Source organism: Silene latifolia, chromosome Y, assembly GCF_048544455.1.
Source record: "Silene latifolia isolate original U9 population chromosome Y, ASM4854445v1, whole genome shotgun sequence".
NCBI classification, from domain to species: Eukaryota; Viridiplantae; Streptophyta; class Magnoliopsida; order Caryophyllales; family Caryophyllaceae; genus Silene; species Silene latifolia.
This window is the reverse complement of record NC_133538.1, coordinates 330,439,599-330,457,926: the sequence shown is the minus strand read 5'-3', so window position 1 is coordinate 330,457,926 and position 18,328 is coordinate 330,439,599. Positions and strand designations below refer to the sequence as shown.

Below are 18,328 nucleotides of genomic sequence, written 5' to 3'. Positions count from 1 at the left end.
AGCAGGAGGAAGGATTGAAAAGAGTTATTCTATTCATTGCCATTATCTGGGGTATATGGGTTATTCGAAACAAGGTAAAATTTGACGGTTTGGTGACCAACTTTCAGGTTTTGAGTGGTGCCTTGTTTGATTCTATTAAGGAGAGGGTGCATCTTCTAGGCAAGCAGGTAGATAATAAGGGATCCTTCAAAGAGCCCGGAGGGAGCTGTGGGGACCAGATTGATCAGCTAAAATTAGACCTACGGAATGGGATTCCGTTTCACATGATCGGACAACGGGGCTTGTGTTCTGCACTTCAGATTAAGGTGGACGCGAGTTGGGATCGGTCTTTTAAGGCGGCTTTTGGATGGGTGGCATATGATGCGATGGGGCGTGAGTACATGCGCCGGCAGGTGAGTACTAGGGCGGAATCGGCTCTTCAGGCGGAGGCTCTCGGTGTCAGGGATGTGGTCTCTTGGGCGAGATCCGGAGGTGTACTCCACCTCGAAATTTCTTCGGATTGTCTACACTTGATCAATGTGATTGCTGAATCGACTAAAACCGATCATCTTATCAAGGACTTATTGGAGGAGATTCGTAGTTCTGCTAGGTTTTTTCATTGTTTGAGTTTTTGTTTTATTCCGAGGCACCTTAACAGTGTGGCACACGGCCTGGCTCGGCAGGCCATGAGACTGTAGAAATTTTCTTTACAGTTGTCAAAAAAAAAAAAAAAAAAACCATTACTATAACATTATTAGCTCAATATCTTAAACCCTCTTATAAACTAGTAGACTACGAGTTAAAGAAGGTTGAAATTAGCTACCTTAGAAGTTAGAACCCTATGTTGCCAAATATACGAAGGTTATACTCCCTCCTATTCACAATAAATTTCCCTATTTCCTTTTTCGTCTATTCACAATAACATCCTTATTTCCTTTTTTGGTAAGTATTTGTGTGGTCCAAATTTAATTGTATGGTGGGGTAGTGTATTTGTGTGGTCCAAATTTAATTATATGGTGGGGTAGTGTGTTTCCTTAATTTTTGTATCAAAATGAAAGGGGAAGTTTATTGTGAATAAGATGGAGTATATACGTTTCCCAGAATGAAAATCACAATTAATTATAGTATCAACCATTTAATAAATTATTTTACTTAATTCGATCATAACCACCGATAAAAAGTCACAAAAATCACCATCTCTCATGCAAAAACCAACAACTTTGCAAACTAAACACGCATTTGAACATGTTGAGTTATATTACTCGTGAAGATTTGTTAGAAATGAATTAACTATTCATGGATTTTCTAATCCAAAAAAAGCCTAAACTAAAACCATCATTTAAACTCAAATATTTATTTCTATATCTATACTCTTAAAAAACCCAAAGTCCTGTTACTGTAGCTGTAACAGTAACTTTGCATATTTCTGACGATTTTGCCCTTTTCTATTTTCATCTTATTCATTCCCATGTCCAGCCACTTCCGTCATCTGCTTAATTTTTCTCTTCTATTCTCTCTCCTCTCTTTTAATTTCATCATTCTTTCACGAGAGCTCTCACAATAGTTTTTCTTGAAGATCGGACACCATCGAGAAGCAAGACTAGCAATTTCATTCCCCCCTTTCATCTACTTTTGGTAGATCAATCACAGGTGAATTGCCCTCTCGATTCTTCTATTTCTTCTTCCTATTTTGTCCTATTACTGTAGCTGTAACAATTACTTTGCATATTTCTGACCATTTTGCCCTTTTTTATTTCCCTCTTATTCATTCCCATGTCAAGCCACTTCCATCTTCTGCTTAATTTCTCTCTTCTCTTCTCTCTCCTCTCTTTTAATATCATTCTTTCACAAGAACTCTCACAATAGTTTTTCTTGAAGACCGGACACCATGGAGAAACAAGACTACCAATTTCATTCCCCCCTTTCATCTACTTTTGGTAGATCAATCACAGGTGAATTGCCCTCTCGATTCCTTTGTTTCTTCTTCCTATTTTGTAGAGTTGTGAAGCATATTGAGATGAATTATTGACTGTGAGTTAATTTAAATAATTTAGGGTTTCATTTTTCCGTTTACATTGATTGCATGAATGATCTGGGCCATTTTTAAGATTTAAATTGATTGCTTGCAATAATTTGGGCAAATTGAAATTTCTGTGTTATTTTGGGAGTTAAGCAAGTACTTATGTGCCCAAATTATGGTTGAAATCGTTTCCTTCACTTGTTTTAGTGCATACTGCATGAATATCTGATGCTTTTGCTGTTCTTACGGGGGAAGGATTTTGAAACTTAACTATAGATTAGTTGGGCAGTGTGTTGGTAGCCTTATGGGTGTGTAATGGTTGTTCGCTGTGTAGATATACGGTGTTGTTGAATACGATATTTTGCTGTGCTTATTAGATAGTGGCCTTGTGAACTTTTGTACTTGTTACATTTTTGCATTGGGTTTGGATCATGCTTTGCTAACTATGTTAATTCAGTGATCACAGTTTATCGTTCATTCTGTTCTGTGAGTGGTAGGCATCCGGCTACTTCACTTGCGGCTGTAAATTCTTATTTGCGATTTTGTATTACCATTAAATAGTACCACCTCAATCTAATAGCCTTGGTTGTGCTAGAGATGTGATATTGACCATCACATAATTAGGAACAAATCGACTCTAAACTCTAAGAAATATGTTTTTTTAGTAATTAGTGTAGATTTCCCTCGTGGGAGCAAGTATTCATAATTCCATCTTTAAGGTAAAAAGTTATTTGGGCGTAATTAAGGAAATGGAAAGGAAAAGTAGGATTTGTACCATATTCTTCCAAGTAGGAGTAGGAGTAGAAGGGAAAAGGGAAGGAGAAGGAGAAGGAGAGGGTGATGATAACGTCATCGACCTTTGCGTAATTTCACAGTAAAGATTTGATAGAATTTTGAATTTTTTTGAGATATTTCAGGATAAAAGAATTGAATATTAACAATTCCATTGTTATTTTAACCAAATACTGGAAGAGGAGGAGGAGTGGAGGAAGGGGGACTAGGAGAAAGAGGAGGATGGGGAAGGGGAGGTCTTATGCTGTATGAACGTCAACTACTTCATGAATATAATGAATTAAAATGATGAAGATATAATATGGACGAAGAAGTAGAGAGAATATATATAGAGAGAAAAAATTATATTTTGTTATTTTGAAAGTTGTACAAGATGATCATATGTATTGCCTCTTTATACAAGATACTAACCGACTTGTAACAAACTCCAACAATTAGTTAACTAACTAATTATGTTAGTCTTAACTGTTAGTTGACTACTTAATTTCCCCCCCCCCCCCCCCCCCACCCCCCCCACGGCCCCGCCGCCCGAGCAGTACAGTCAGTCTAAGCTAGGTAGAAAGAGACTGATGTTCCAAAGCCCCTAAAAAGGGAGATAATCAATAATAGAGAATAATCAAGAGAATTAGGTTAACATTTGTTCTTCGTTAGATTCATCTCTCACTACTGAAGACTGCTCAGTATCACCCTATGGTAAGAAGTTAATTGCCCTTTCTCACAATAATTACTGTTTTAATGTTAAATTTATCCAATTTTGTCAAATTTTTGATCTTTTTGCTGCTCAAATTTGTGTCTTTTTCAATTAAACATATGGATTTTTTTGGGGGATTTCTTTAAAATTGGATAGTTGGTAGAATTGGATAATGGAGAGATATATAATGGGCAGTTGGTAAATTGTGATACCTGGATGAACATTCATCTTTATGAAGTTATCTTTACTTCTAAGGTAAATTTCACGTTTTCCACTTTAGCGTTTTTTTATCGTTTGATACACGGAGTAGTTATCTTATGATTGTTTTACTGGGTATCGAAATTAATATCGTTGATCTTTGATGATTGAATGAAGGATGTCGACCGGTTTTAGAGGATGCCTGAATGTTATCTTTGGGGGAACACTATCAATTATATTTGAGTTCCTTATGAGTTATAATTTTAAAACTATTCTTATAATCTTGTTTTGTTTTACTGACTTGAATGGTGAACTTATATTATGTATATGCTTTATAATAGGATTATTAGCTCTTTTTGAGGCACTTTTAACGTGTCATAGGGCTAGGGAAGGTAGTTACTACTGCTGCATTTGCAAAAGGTTTTTCTATGATGCTTGGTTTGTAAAGTGTAATCACAAGTGTCGTAGCTGCTACACGAGTTGCGTTTAACCATTCAAGGTCTTTCAACAAATTGTTGGCCGGAATCCACCATTTTCCTCACATAAAGTGGCATTCAAAATTCAGCAGCAATTTGTTTTTAAGAGGGGTGCCTTATGACTGTCACAAGTAAGAATTTGTGATTTAGAAATGTGACCATTATTTTGAGACAGATTAATGAATAGAAATGAAAGCCTTTATAATTGTTTGGCTAAAGTTATCCTTGATAACTGCTTATGTTAGAGTTTCATTCAATCTACTTAAATAGGGAAGCAAATGCAAGTTTAAAAGAAGAAGACATGGCTACAAGCTGTTTTTGCATCCCAAAGCATACATTTTATCAAAGCATCTCAAGTTACAAGGCATAAAAAAAAACAAAAAATTAGGGTACATTTCTGCTGTTAATTACCCCAATAAGTGGAAATAGTAATTATCTGTATAGCAGTAACAAATATTCGCTGGTGTTCCATGAATTAACAATGAGATATGTCACATGTTGATTTGATTACCTACTAAATGCCATAGTCATGAATGGGACTGTGGGAGTCTCAGCCTCTGTTGCTTAAAAGTTTTGTTTGTTCATTTCTGGTCAGTCTCGAAGGAATCGTGTTTTTGATTACTCTATTGTATTAAGTGATGTTTCTTTGAAGCCTGATTTCTGTAATAAACTAATGTTTTGGAAACTTCTACCCTTATAACCATAATCTTGTGAGCATGAACTCGAAGTGATCCAAAGTGCTTATCTTAATTGTTAGGTTTGATCCGATTTGTGTTGTGTTCGGGTTTTGGCGCTTTCATTTTTGTGAATGATGGACTATGATTATGGTCATTATCAACATTTCTGATCCTATTTCGGAGCATACGACTTCCAAATTATGAGTAATGTGACAATTGTATATTTGCGTGAAGTTTTACTTGTATAGATTCCTAATAAAGTCTAGAATATTTTAATTCCTTTAGAAATATGAAGAACGCAACCTGTTGTCAAATATGATAGGATATGATGAGTGGAGCCATGTTTAAACTATGGTTTGGCTCAAATTCATATATAATACATGACCAAAGATCAGCAAGCAAGCATTTATGCACATATAAAGTAAAGCCGATTCCATGAGACAGCTGAGGCAGAGAAAGAGTTTGCTGAGATTTGAGATGTACGTTTACTAGAAATGCTTTATACCCCTCCAATTCTTCATGTTCTTCCCATTTTTCAAATATCGCTTACATATTTTTAAGAGTGGTTACATAATGAAAAGGAAGTTAGTATAGAGTCTTTGATTATTGGATTGAATGCTCTTTGTTTTTGTTTAGCCCACTACTACAAATACAGGCAACCACAACGGCCCTTTAACAACGCTTATTCACGAAAATCATCAAAACACGTTGTAGAATTGATTCCGCGAATTTTACCAAACTTAATTACAACGGTTCTACGTTGTTAACCGTTATTATTGGTTTTAACAACGGGTCATACTTGAAAAACCGTTGTTAATGAAAAAACTAATAACAACGGTTAAATTTTAACCGTTGTTAATGGTTTGGCGCCAAATTAGTGAAAAGTAATCACAACGGTTATATTAGAACCCGTTTTTAATACTTTTTAACAACGGTTGTAGACTCAATAACCGTTGTTATTAATGTTATGAAAATCTTAAGAACAACAGATTGCTTTATTCTCGCTTATACGCTACAAAACACAAACACAAGCTAATCTCGCTACTACATCATCCTCCATTCCTCCCCGATCGTCTCTCTGTCTTCATCTCCGCCATCGTTGTCACCGTCTTTCTCTCCTCATCGTGTTTATCAATCGGTATATATATGTTTCTTAGCAACGCTTATAGATATAGTATTTTTTGGGTTATTATCTAATTTGTTGATAATTTAGCTTAATTGCTTTCCTGAATTTCGTTTATTTGTTTGCCTATTATTGTATTTTCTGAATTAGTTGCCTATTATTACGAATGTAGAATAATGACTCGAACTTGGATGATTGATGCAAATATGAGTGACCGTACCTACAAGGATGGTTTAGCTGAATTTTATGAATTCGTTTCGAACAATTTGAAAGGTTCTTCTAGTATTGCATGTCCTTGTAAAAGATGTGGTAATATTAGCTATATGGCTTTTCCGGACGTTAAAATACACCTAGAAAAGTGGAGATTTAGTCGATCCTATACACGTTGGATTGTTCATGGGGAATCATTAGAGGAAGAGAATAACTCTGAAGAAGATGATGTTGAGGTACACGAAAGGCCAACTGATGATCCTGAGTTTGCCGAGTTTTTTGAGTTGGAAGAGTTGGAAGTAGAGAAGTTGAATGTTTGGTCTATAGATAACGAAGAGAATGATGATGAGTCCATTGCTTTTGAAGATGTAGGTGGTGACACTAGTAATTGGGATGACATATGAGGCGAAAAAACTAATAAGAGGAGTGGGTATGAAATATGAGAAAATACATGCATGTCCAAATGATTGCATATTGTATCGGAAATTATATCAAAACTTAACCAATTGCCCTAAATGTTTGGAGTGGCGTTATAAGGATAAGGAAGGGATCCCGACTAAGGTGTTGTGGTATTTTCCATTGATACCAAGAGTCATAAGGATTTATGCGAATCCCGATGATGCAAAAATGTTAACTTGGCATGACACAGGAAGAATAAGTGATGGAAAGCTAAGACACCCGGCAGATGGTAAGCAATGGAAATCGTTCGACGCTAAGTATTCCGAGTTCGGCAATGAACCTAGAAACTTACGTCTAGCGTTGTCCACTGATGGAATGAACCCACACGAAAACATGAGTAGCCAACATAGTACTTGGCCAGTAGTGTTCGCTATTTATAACTTACCTCCATATGTGTGCACGAAAAGAAAGTATTTGATGTTGTCGTTGATAATTTCCGGCCCTAAACAACCTGGAAATGATATAGATGTATATTTGGAACCTCTTCTAGATGATTTGCGATTGTTGTGGGATAGAAGTATTTGATGCATATAAGAACGAAACTTTCAATTTGAGAGCGATGTTATTGTGTACAATATCTGACTATCCGGCTTATGGCGACCTTTCTGGGCACACAGTTCATGGGAAAGAGGCTTGTACATTGTGTGGGGAGGATATCGAGTCTGAATACTTGAAGTCTTCTCATAAGTATGTGTATATGGGAAATAGGAGGTTCTTGTATCATGACCATTGTTATCGCAAGATGCAGAAAGCATTCAATGGAAGACAAGAACTTCGTCAACCTCCTAAAATTTTGAGTGGTCATGAAGTTTATCAGAAAGTAAAGCATATTGAGATAGATTATGGGAAGAAGAGCGGCTCTAAATTATCTACTCGTGGGTATCCATATTGTTTGATAAACTTCCATATTGGCCTGACCTGGAGGTCAGGCATTGCCTCGATTTCATGCACATTGAGAAAAATGTCTGTGATAATATTATCAATACCCTTCTGAATGTTCCTGGTAAAACAAAGGATAACGCCACAGCTAGGGAAGATATGAACATGATGGGTATTAGGCTAGAGTTGGCACCACAGAAGAGAGGTAATTGTACATTTTTACCGCCAGCAGCTTATGCCCTTTCACGGAATGAGAAAAAAGAGTTCTGTGCATGTTTGAATGGAATTAAAGTGCCACATGGTTATTCGTCGAACATCAAAAGCCTAGTGTCGATGCAAGACCTAAAACTCACCGGGTTAAAGTCACATGATTGTCACACTTTGATGCAATAATTACTACCTGTGGCTATTCGTTCCATTTTACCTGAAAAGGTAAGATATGCTATAACTAGATTCTGTCTCTTCTTCCCGTCCATATGCGAGAAAGTCATCGATCCCGATGACGCGGATTCATTGCAGGACCTCGTTGTAACCTCTCTTTGTCAGTTGGAAATGTATTTTCCACCCTCTTTCTTCACTATCATGATTCATCTGACCATTCACTTGGTTAGGGAGATTTTGTATCTTGGGCCCGTGTACTTGAGATACCAGTATCCTTTCGAAAGATTGATGAAATTCTACAAGGACTATACATCTAATCGGTATCGTCCGGAAGTTTGTATTGCTGAACGCGCTATTTTAGATGAAGCTCTTTCATATTGTTACGCTCATCTCTCCCCTGAGAAGTTGATTGGCGTTCCTAAGAATCGTCATAGTGACTGGATGACCGGAAAAGGTATTAGGGGCCGGGTTGAAAAAATTGTGACACGTGAAATGTTGCATTTAGCACACACGTATGTGCTAAACAACGAAGATGAGGTGCAACCTTATATTCAACAACACAAAGATGAGCTCAAATACGATCACCCAAACAAGACCGAGAAGTGGATTGCGAACGAGCATACGAAGACGTTTGCAGAGTGGTTTAGGAATATTGTCTTAGAGTGTACTGATCAAACTGGTGATGACATCTCTCCTAGGTTACTACGTCTTGGTTTAGGTCCAAATGCCAGGGTCACCTTTTACAACAGTTTTGCCATTAATGGATATACTTTTTACATCCGCGAGCAAGATGAGTTGAGCACAATGCAAAATAGTGGTGTGAGTTCTGAATTTGAGGCAATGCACTTTGCTACTTCAAAAGATAAAAAGCCTATTTGGGGAAAATGCCTTTATTATGGTGTTATTCAAGAAATATTGGTACTAGATTACATTGATTTCACAATGCCTTTGTTTCGATGTAACTGGGTTGATAACAACATCCATTGTGTCCGAAAGGATAAGATGGGATTTACGTTGGTCAATTTGGGTAAGGTTGGCAATAATAAGGATGATCCTTTCATAATGGCCTCCCAAGCTAAACAAGTGTTCTATGTCACCGATCCTATGGATAAGAAGTGGTCGTTGTACTTGTCTATAAGGAGTAGAAGGAGTAGTCCATCCGATAATGGTGATGATGATCGGGATGTCGTTTTTGAGGGAATGGATCACTCTACCATTGTATCTTATTTCGACGATGTTGACACTGATCATGAGGACACCGAAAGCATCTATATGCGTGATGACCATGGTGAAGGTATTTGGGTTAACGAAGAAACTATGACATCCAAGAAACGCCCCGATCCCGAGATAGTTCATCGGACACGGTGATATGGACGACCAACATTTTGAGTCATTTTCGGACCAATAATTTGATGGTTTAATTTATTGGTAAATCAATAATGGTCATTGTTAAATAAAAATTCCCAAATTTGCATGGCATGGTAAATCCTGTAGCTTAGATATGCAAAAGATGCATGCATCTTTGGTGTTGTCTTATTTTCTTGATCTTATTATTAGATGTGGATCTTTGGTGTTGAAATTGCGGAATAATGTTGCAAAGATATGGTGCTTCTTTGTTAAAGTATGTATTGTTACAGTTTGGACTGTAATTGAATTCTGATAATTTAAAAAAAAAAAGGTTCAACAATAACAACGGTTATATTTAAATTACCCGTTGTTAATACTTTCAACAACGGGTATAGTTACATTACCCGTTGTTATTACTTTCAACAACGGTTGTAGTACCCCTACCCATTGTCATTGATTTTTTTGACATATTTCATTTTGGCGCAAATTTGGTGAAAATATATTACAACGGGTATATTTTAACCGTTGTAATAAAGTTTTGACAACGGTTGACTTTTATTGACCCGTTATTAACATATAACAACGGTTTTTCTTTGAGCACCCGCTGTCAATAGTTTGTCTTAATAAAAAACTAATTTACAAACACATACAGCATACCATACACAAACACACACAACATTAGTTCAACCGTTGGTATCCTGAGTTAATTCTTCTCTCTTCCTCGCTTTCTACATTCTCGTTGCCGGCCGTCACCCAATTTCCGACGCCCGGATTCCGTTCCCTTCCCTTATCATCCTGCTCGTTCTCTTTATCATCATCATCATCATCATCAGGTATGTTCACTTTAATTTTGTGTTTCGTCATTAGGGTTTTAAGACGATCATCTTTTTTCTTTTTCATGCATCTGTTTGTTTTTCGTCTTCTTTGTTATCTTTATCATCCCGCATCATCTACTTCACTCCTCTTATTAGGGTTTAGGATTTTAGAAGCTCAATTTGTTGTTTTAAATTTTCATTCCTATTAGGGTTTAGGGTTTTAGATAATACTCTGCATGTACGTTGTTAAGTTGTTCATTTCCTATATCATTCATATTTGGGTTTTAGGATTATCATGGGTGAAAAACGTAAAAGAAGTCAAAAGAATAATAAGCCTGAGGATAATAAGCCTGGTGAGAGGGGTGCTACGAAGTGCCGGAAAGTCCTTGCGACTATAGTCGCTAAACGGTAGTTGGAAATAACATGGAGCTCGAAGGGTTTCCCTAATGGTCCAAATGCGGGTTATTTCTCCAGTTGGATTGGATGTTGCACAAGACAGTTTGTGCCTATCCATTTAGATGATGTTAGAACTTTGAATCCAAAATTGGCGGAGTTATACTTGGCTCGTGTAAAGGAAGGCTTTATTATACCCGATAAAAGCCATGATAAGTATTTAATGCATAAGGCAGCGGATGTCCACAGGCAGTGGAGCTGTGACGTTGCTAGGGATTGGTTGTATGTGGACAAGGCAACGGGGGAGATGCGTAAGAGCCCACCGGAAAACAAGTGTCCCACCATCAGTCATGAACAATGGGATCTTTTCAAAAAGATGAGAACTACTGAGAAGTTTCAGGTTAAATATCCTCGCCTTTTAACGATTTACCTATCATTTTTTTAATTAATGAGTCCTTTATATAATCTTTTTATTATCTCATCTACTTGCGCTTTTATATAATTATTTGAAGGCCGTTAGCAGAAGAAATCGTGCTAACATTTCATGCAAGAAGGGGAAATGGTATGGTTCTCGAGGCGGTTCTGAGAAAGATAGAAGAGAACCTCGTAAGTAGCATGCATTATTCCCCTGTGAGACTTTATTTTTTTAATCACACTTAGACTTGCATTGATACACATTTACGTGTATAAATGTTACCATGTTAATGTGTAGGTGGCAAAGGGAGTGAAAGAGGTGGATCGGCATGTAACTTATACAGAAGGGCACACGCCTAAAGGATCCCGGTCGCGTGACAAATATGATGAGGAAGTGTTGGCCAACATAGTAAGCATTATTTTATTAAGACGAGTTCATTACTAACTTTATTATTTTAGTCACAAATATAATTTGAAGTTTATTTAATATATTATAGGACAACGTATTGAAAGAGGTAGAAGAAGGGAAATTCACTCCCAGTGGTCGTAATGACGTTCTTGCTAGAGCGATCGGCCGACCAACATCCGGTCGTTTGAGGGGCGTCCGTTTACAGGTTGAGTAACGAAATATTATGGGACAATCGCCCGATAAAGAAGAAAAGGAAGACTAAGTCTGAGAAGGCTGACATGGTACCATTTATTCTATTATTTTCATTTAAGTTCAATTCACATGTTATTGTTGGGATAAAAATTGCTGACACATTACATTCTTGGTACGTAGCTTCAGTTAATGACATCCGTACTACTAAAGATGAGTGCTGGAGGCAAGCTTTCCGAAGAAGAAGTGAAGATGATGGAGGATGTCATTTCTAAAGGGGGTAATAATAAGGTACAACAGATTGGTCAAGAGGCCGCTACTACCTTGGCAATACATGAGAAGGAAGTATCGGTCAACGAGATTCAGAAAGATCAGGTACCTAATGCTTCTGAAGTTGTAACAACTAAAGTCGATCAGGTACCTAATACTTCCTTATTTTTCTTTTCTTTTCTTTTGGGTAAGATCAGGGGGTGTGTTACCTGCTAGCTCTAATGCTATAACTTCTGACATGGTGCCATTGGTTAATTTTATTAGGTAAATAATGGGTCTGAAAAGGAGATGCAACTTGAGAAGACGGCTGATGGAAAAACAAAGATACATCCCTTTCAAGTCGGTTCCTGTTTTGTTAAGGTATGCATGAAGTGTTTAATTAGTTAAATTTATATGAATTCTATTAAATTTTGGGATATAATAATGTATGTGTATATTCTTCAGACGGTAAACAAGAGGCCGATTATTCTTCGACCCCTAAACCGAAAAGCCACATGTGCGTGTTGGCCGGGGTCTCGTAGAAATGCACACCAAATCAGCAGCAGCGAAAACTGTAGTTCATGGTGAAAAACTTTTGCCGAATCATACCAAAGTAGAGATAACTACAGTCTTTCCAGGCCATGAAAACTTTCAACTGCCTGTCCCAGTTCGTGACGACATTACCATTCTGGGAGATGCGGTTGGAAGTTTCATCCAATGGCCTGAAACTCACATCTACTTGGCTCGGCCGTCTCCGCCTCAGCAGCGGAAAGCAGTTGGGGTTAGAAGAAATACCTTTATATATATGTTAAATTTTTAATTGTTGAATGTTTTTATATGTTAAATTTATATGTTATTTTTTTTTGTAGGGAACAAAAAAGCCGGATTTGGCGGATAAGCCTAAGTCCACAGACATGCCAACGACCTCGTCGAGACAACAACTTGATGTGGTATTTAATTAACTTCTCCATTTTTTTAAAACCTCACTCCCTTTATTTATATTTTGTCTGTATTTATAAAAAGCATGGTAATTTTGTGTAGGGGACAAAAAAGACTGATAAGCCTAAGTCCCCAGTCTTACCTGCTACAACTACCTCATCATTGAAAGAGCAGGTTGACGAGGTATTTAATTAAGTACGCTTTTATTTTTATTACTCCAACTTGGATATGTTACCTTTGGATTTTTTATTATTTTAATTATCTACTACATGTGTAAGCTGGTGGTAGTAGCACAAAATCAAAGACTCATTCTTTCCCGGACCTGAAATAAGTTAGGAGTTTAAACTCCACACAATATACTAGGAAGGATTACATGCAAAAAGTAAGAACGGTGACGATGAGGAAACTGCATGAGGAGGCTGACCATCGCATAGCCACCGAGCAATTGATAGTTATTCCACTCGAGGAGAATATTCTAGGGGTTGAGCGCGAAGCACTTCTATCATGGAATATGCTAGCCATTTGGGCTGGCCTAGACCAGATTGATGTCCAACACCTATTTGTTTGGATGAAGTAAGTTTCTTAATAAATAATTTCATATTCTAATATTCTGACTACTAGATAGTGTTTTAAATACCGGAATTAATACCGTAATAATGTAGGATATTGAAATTGAGAGTGATCCCCGAGAATAGGATTCTAGGTGATCAATACGGATTCCTGTGCCCCTTTGTTTTATCTTTATTTATTACAGAATTCTCGTTCGAAGATCGGGTTGATTATATTGCTCAGCAATTGGCGACAACCAAGAAACTGGTTTTTGCCGCTTATAATGAAAAAGGGTAATAAACAAATTAATATTACGTTTCCCCTACAATTGCATTTTCATAACTAATATATATATATATATATATATATATATATATATATATATATATATATATATATATATATATATGTACTTGTTAATAATGATGATGTCTCTTGATGTAGGACTCATTGGGTGCTAGCGACCATCATCCCGACAAGGAATAAAGTTTTCTGGTTGGACTCTTTACATAATCAACCAAGCGAGACTTTTAAGCACTTGATTAATAAGTAAGTTTATAATACTGATTTATTTATAATAACATTAAGTTTCAATTTTTATTTATAGCAAAAAGCTCATTTTTGCTCCTAAAAAAATGAGTGTCTGCCTCCTTTTGTTTTTTTTTAAAATAAGGGCCTTTGAGAAGAGAAGAGCTAACGAGCAGGATCAACCCACGAAAGATTCTGATGATGACCCTAATTTTATTACGATAACAGGGGTACGTGCTCAAATACAATACATTAAGTGCAAAAATCTGTGTTTAATACTAATACAATACCTAAAGTTCAAGATTCTGATGTGAGCCTTCTCTCGTCTGTTTTTTTTTTATGTAATAATAAGCCCCTCGCCAGCCAGATAGCATACAATGTGGATACTACGTTTGTCGGTTCATGTTGGAGATTATTAGGCGAAGATATATCATTATTCCATAAAAGGTTAGTAATTTAATAATGTGTTTATTACTTTTTTTAAATTAGAGTTAATGTTGTCTTGCTTGCTGCTATATACACCATGATGTTGCTATGCAGTAATTGATGTTGTTACAATAATGTTTTCTCTTTGTTTTTTCCGCAGTATGTAATCAACCCATCACAACAGATTGAGCAGTACTCAAGTATAGATATAGACGAGGTAAGAGACATGTTGGGCAAATACGTCTTAGAAAATAGAAATGCATGATACTCAGAGTTTAGATCAGCTTATTAGTAAATTTTTTGTTGAAGTTAGGGAATGATTAGTACAAGTAATTTCAACTCCTTGTAAGTATATATATATATATATATATATATGATGCTGCTGTTGTGGTTGAATTGAATCTATTGAGTTCTGATAAACCCAACCATGATTTATCTTCAGTCTTTGGTATATGGTGTTTTTTGATATATGCGAGGTTTTGAATGGCATGAAACAAATTTAATTTTTCAAAACATTAGGAGTTCGTAATAAAAACGGTTACTAAAAAAAAACCGTTGTGAAGACCTTTCACAACGGTTAATAAAAAAAAACACCGTTGTGAATGACTTTCACAAATACCGCGCATAATATTCAACAACAGGTTTTAAACGAAGAACCGTTGTTAAAAGTCTTCACAATTTTGGAGGTAAAGTTACAACAATGGGTTTTAAACTAAGAACCGTTGTTACTTAAAATTTCAACAACGGGTATGTAGCATAAAACCGTTGTTAAAAGACTTCACAATTTTGGAGGGAAAGTTACAACAACGGTTATACATATGACAACCGTTGTTATATTATTCCTTCCAAATTTTTGAAACACTTTCCACAACGGAGAACACCCAACAACAACGGCTTTTAACCGTGGTGAATACTTTCGACAACGGTTTCATTAAATAACCAAACCGTTGTAAATACCTTCTACAACGACCGCTTTAACAACGTCCGCTTTTTGTTTTTACAACGGTTTTTACCTGTTGTTATAGCCTGTATCTGTAGTAGTGGCCTTAGTATATGATCCTTGTTTCTTTATTTTATATTATTAGCCTAGGTTGTAGAGCAAGTGAGCAACTAAAGTTGTTGAAATTTTCATTTGTCAATATGTCATACTTCAAACAAACATAACATATTTATTACCGAAGTTTTTTCATAACAAATTGAGAATTAAGAAGCAAACGATTTGTTTGTTTTGTGTATCCCTTACTTTTAACACTTAGAAAGCCTTCCTTTAAGAAGAAACAAACTAAGCATTTTATAATGTTAGACTCTTTTTTTTTTCCTTTTTGTATCTTTTCCTATTTACCTCATATCAAGATTTTCTTTAAGTATTGACTTCACACGGCCTTTCTTTCGGGCTGAAATTTATGGCATCATAAAGGTATATGACCTCAAAAAAACAATCTACAACTAACTTGAAGTTATGTTCCTATCTCCGTAGATTTCTTGTTGCATGGATAAGAGTTCACTTAGATGTCTTCCTTGAAATTGTTTTAAATCACTTTCTTTTTAGTGGTTCTCTTTTAATGGCTTGGTCACGGTTCCTCTCTTTACCGGACAAATTGGGGCCTGTCTGCTGATTTTGGCGCTCTAGGTTGTCTTCGGTAACAAATGAAATAAAGCATGTTACTTAGATTGGCTTCAAGTGTCGAACACGTGTGCATATCAACGTGTTAGACTTGGCAATTTTGTTGTAAAAAAAAATATCAGTCTTTGGCCTAAAATGAAAAGTCAATACACGAAACACGACCAAGGTGAAATGTTGATGTAAATAGGATAAACGTATTCTCTTCATTCATTCCTTTTATATTATGTAATCTTTTAGAATCTAAACCGAATCTCAAATTTAGAAGGAAATTTAGAACCACACAAGGAGCCTTGTGGATGGTAAAATAAAATTATATTTCTTCCTTTATCTTTCTCATATTGTTTTGTACCTTTCTGGTTCTGTAGTTGCATAATCAATGCCTAGGCAAACCATAATATTATCATATTGGGTTTTTATTAATGATTATTCTGCTAAGTAACAAGTGACTTAATCTTCAGTTTTTTTTTAGATGAATGCATATGCTAGAGACTATGAGATTCTGTTTGGATAAAGGCGAACATAAGTTAATTTGATATCGTTAACTATTACTTTTCATGTTAGGTGAATTTCATTAACTAGCTGAACTTAGTTTAATCACTAAATCACATAACCCAGGAAAATGGTAAACGAAACAAGGTGAACAATCACCTTTATCATTGTTAACCTAGGTTCTCCTCAAACCAAAGATACCTTAATTAGTTGATGTTTGACATTCTTTTTCACTGTAAATGCCTGATTGTTTTAATTACTGTTCAATTTTTCTAATGCTTACATTTCTTATATGCAATGTTGAGTTAATAATATGAAGATTAGTTAAATCCATGCTAGAATTAGGCTTCATTCTTTAAAATATATTATGTGAAAACTGAAAAACAATCTGTAGCCGTGAAAACTCTGTTCGCGAGGTCGTCCTTCTCGACTAGAGGTATACTTTACAAGTTGTTCTTTCGAACCTGACCCTTTACACTAGCGCCAATCTAACCCCATTTAAAATATAATAGTTTAGAGCAACCGGTTGTATTCTCGACATGGAATGAGATTGCGGAAACTGAATCCGACAAGTTGGCTTCACTGCCTCAACCATTCACAGTACTTGGTTTTACACCATTGCGAATGTCTCCCCATAAAGGTAATTTAATGAAAGCAGGCCTATACAAACTCTGTGTAGCATACTGATTGTGGTTCTTTTTTTGCATAGGTTTTTGGCTAACCACCACCAAGTCCACAGACATTTATTTTGCCCCAGGAGGTCCCAAAGAAATAGCCTTGGCTGAATGGTAGTGGTTTACTTTCCATTCCATACTTCAAAAAATTGTACAGGTGGAGAGTTTGCATGGCCTGCGGTCCCACACTATTTCTAAGCCTTTATTAAACTTGCTCTCTACTATAAGATCGGTTGATACGTGGATTTTATATGTCTTTTAATGCCTTTTATGCACGTATTTTTATGCGGTTCTCGTAGTTTTATATTACAAAATGCACCGAATATTCTACTTTGATTTGTTTGGCTTTAAATGCAGGAATGGACCCGAAAGTAGCGGAATCATGCCTTTCATTGCCCCTTTAGCTTGCATTTATGGAGATGGAAGAATTGGAGCGGAGATATCACTGCCTCGAGGTGCGTAAAGTTGCCTCGGAAGATAAATCACACGTTCCTTGGTCTATTTCAGTGGTAATCGATTCGATCGAGAGCTTGTGGATGGTGAGCAGTGCTCGATCGAGAGCTTTTGGTTGGTGAGCAGTGTTCGATCGAGACCCTGCTGAGCTCGATCGAGAAGTGGGATTTTGAGGTTCCTCGATCGAGTATGCCAAGTACTCGATCGAGAGGTTTTGTTAAGGATTTGTTCGATCGAGAAGAATTAAGTTGCTCGATCGAGAGGTTTTCTATCTGAACGCGAGATTTTATCGCGTGAACTTATTTATTTTGTTAAGTGCGAGTTTAATAAATATCTTTCCTATATAAAGGAAAGACGTCATTAGGTTTAGGTTATCTTTTATCATCTCTTAATTTACTCTTAAGCATTCAGTTTGCAGCATTAATCTTGTCAACGTTACCGGATCTTAAACTTTTGTAATCTCTATTTACTCTCTCTATTTTATTTAATTCTCCTTTGCATACTTTATATTGCTGTCTTTAATTTCTGCTTTATTAGTATTGTTATTAGTTTATGCAATTTTGACTTATTAATCTCTATATCATGTCTTCTATTATTTCATCAATCGTTATTGTTTCATTTACCGATATGCGTAGCTAAATACCTTAGTGCTAGGATAAGGGGAGCCATGATAGTAAAACAATAATGTTATAATTAGATTAGACGGTTTTGATTGTTTGAATAATATTCATAGCAATTTAATTATAATTGTTTAGTTGAGTGCACGCTTCTAAATCAATTAACTCGGTTAACTTCAGACCTAGATCGGAAGATTAGAATGAATAGACCTGTTATGAATAATAGATTACTCTGATGAGGGCAGAAGCTAAGTTAGTAGTATTTTAGGGCGGATAGCGGACCAGAAGGACCTTTCTTTTACCCTTCTCATATCAGACCGACTGACCT

General features: G+C 36.2%; 2 long non-coding RNA genes across 3 annotated transcripts; both read left to right on the top strand.

The window, feature by feature from the left end:
* The first annotated feature begins 1,511 nt into the window (after positions 1-1,511).
* On the top strand, positions 1,512-10,422 carry LOC141633261 (uncharacterized). The gene is made up of 4 exons (XR_012538059.1): positions 1,512-1,629; positions 1,761-1,931; positions 5,119-5,312; positions 10,336-10,422. It is a non-coding gene; the product is annotated as an uncharacterized LOC141633261 (long non-coding RNA).
* Positions 10,423-13,638: 3,216 nt separating this feature from the next.
* LOC141633260 (uncharacterized) lies at positions 13,639-17,853 on the top strand. 2 transcript variants are annotated; one of them, XR_012538058.1, is made up of 6 exons: positions 13,639-13,738; positions 13,863-13,947; positions 14,070-14,164; positions 14,304-14,360; positions 16,966-17,044; positions 17,288-17,853. It is a non-coding gene; the product is annotated as an uncharacterized LOC141633260 (long non-coding RNA). The 2 variants fall into 2 exon arrangements; XR_012538057.1 differs by having other exon boundaries at positions 16,966-17,853.
* Positions 17,854-18,328: the final 475 nt, after the last annotated feature.